Source organism: Oratosquilla oratoria, chromosome 4 (genome assembly GCF_046742065.1).
Source record: "Oratosquilla oratoria isolate Oo_2021 chromosome 4, ASM4674206v1, whole genome shotgun sequence".
NCBI classification, from domain to species: domain Eukaryota; kingdom Metazoa; phylum Arthropoda; class Malacostraca; order Stomatopoda; family Squillidae; genus Oratosquilla; species Oratosquilla oratoria.
The window spans coordinates 3514828-3517327 of record NC_134780.1 but is presented as its reverse complement, the minus strand read 5'-3'; positions in this window follow the sequence as shown (position 1 = coordinate 3517327).

The window sequence follows — 2500 nt, the reverse complement described above, 5'->3', positions numbered from 1 at the left end:
CTCCTCCTCCTCCTCTTCCTCCTCCTCCTCCTCCTCCTCCTCCTCCTCCTCCTCCTCCTCCTCCTCCTCCTCCTTGTTCTTCTTCTCCTCCTCCTACTCTTCCCCATACTCATACTCACCCTTATCCTCTTCTTTCTTCTCCACTTCTTTCTCTTCCTCCTTTTCCTGTTCCTCTTCCTCCTCTTCCTCCTCCACCGATTCTTCCTCCTCTCCTTCTCTTCTTGTCCCTCCTCCCACCACCTCCTCATTCTTCTCCTTCAGAACTTCCTCCTCCTTCTATTCTCCATCCTCATTTTTCTCCTCCTTCTCTCCTCCTTCTCTCCTCCTCCTTCTCCATAACAACCTCCTCCTCCACTTCTCTCTCCTTCTCCACCTCCTCTTCACCCAACACTCCCTCCTTTTCTCACTATTCCTCTTCCTCATCTTCTTTCTCCCACCTCCTCCTCCTTCCCATTTCCTCTTCCTTTTCATCTTGCTCCTCCTCCTTCTCCTCCTCCTTCTCCTCCTTACCCTCCTCCAGACGCTACACTCGAACCTCTCTTCCTCCTCTCCAATGCCTCCCCTCCTCTCTTCCCGACTCCCTCCCTCACTCATTTGCCCTCCACGCTCTCTCTAATTACAGTCCTCAATTTCTCTTCATACTCATCCCGATCCTCATCTTCAATCTTATACTCAGCCTCAACCTATGCCTCAGCCTCAGTCTCAGCCTCAGTCTCAGCCTCGTCTCAACCTCAGTCTTGGCTTATTTGCCTCGTCTCAGTCTCAGCCTTAATTTCAACCTTAGTCTCAATCTTGTTTTAGCCTCATCTGTAGCTCCATGCCTCAGCCTCGACCCCAGCCCAAGTCTAGCCTCAGACTTACTCAGAATTAAACTTAGACTCAAACTCAAACTCAGACACAGACTTAGACTCAACCTCGCCCTCAGCCTCAGACATCGACTCAGATATAAACTTAGACTCAAACTCAAACTCAGACTCAACCTCGCCCCAGCCTCAGACTTAGACTCAGATATAAACTTAGACTCAAACACAAACTCAGACTCAGACTTAGACTCAACCTCGCCCTCAGCCTCAGACATCGACTCAGATATAAACTTAGACTCAAACTCAGACTCAGACTAAGACTCAACCTCGCCCTCAGCCTCAGACTTAGACTCAGATATAAACTTAGACTCAAACACAAACTCAGACTCAGACTTAGACTCAACCTCGCCCTCAGCCTCAGACATCGACTCAGATATAAACTTAGACTCAAACTCAAACTCACACTCAGACTCAACCTCGCCCTCAGCCTCAGACATCGACTCAGATGTAAACTTAGACTCAAACTCAAACTCAGACTTAGACTCAACCTCGCCCTCAGCCTCAGACTTAGACTCAGATATAAACTTAGACTCAAACTCAGACTCAGACTTAGACTCAACCTCGCCCTCGGCCTCAGACATCGATTCCCTTATCATCCAGGGAAGAATAAATCGCCCCGAAGTCTAGAGGATCGATTTCAGTATCCAGAATAACCGATCATCGTCTCAAGGACGACGGATTTATCTTGTTCTGTTTTCTTTTAATAATTTTCCAATCCTGGTTGCAGGTGTACCAAGATAAGGGTAATTCTTCTAGTTTGTGGTCATGCTACCCGCGTGACAAGTGCACTTTACGAAACCATGACAGTAACGCTGAAAAATGCCATAATTGTCACCAAGCCATCCTACCTAGCTGATGGTTAAGTAGTACCCGAGAGTAAGAACTATTATTATTTTCTCAGGCCAATCACTCAACTGAATAGAACTGTATGTCTTTACCAAAAATATATATATATATATATATATATATATATATATAGATATATGTATATAGATATATGTATATATAAATATATATTTATATATATATATATATTAATGTATATGTATATATATATACATATATATATATATATATATATATATTTATTATTTATCGGCTCTTGTATCCTTTATTGAAGCGATTAAGGGAGATGCTCCCAACTCGGCCTGTGAGGGAAATCCCAAGAAAAAAAAAACACTCAATTTCAACTAGAACAAAAAATGTGCAAAATATTACCAGACTTAGAATTGGCTTCGATATCTTGAACTCGCAGTACCCAAGTTGGTCAGCATCAAAGTCCCAAAGATGGATGACTATCTTGTGCGCATTGAAGTCTAATAGCATTTTGGTCTAGGCCCTAGGGATTCCCCCCCAAAAAGATAAATAGATAAATAAATAAGAAATATATAAAAATTGATTAGTAAGTAATATATAAGAACAAATAAATAGAAATTATAGTGATGATAATAATGATAATAGTAACAATGATGACAACAACAACATTGAAAACATTGAAAATATTGAAAATATTGATATTGATAATATTGATAATATTGATAATATTGAAAATATTGAAAATATTGATAATATTGATAATATTGATAATATTGATAACATTGATAACATTGATAATGATATCAATAAGAAACATAAAG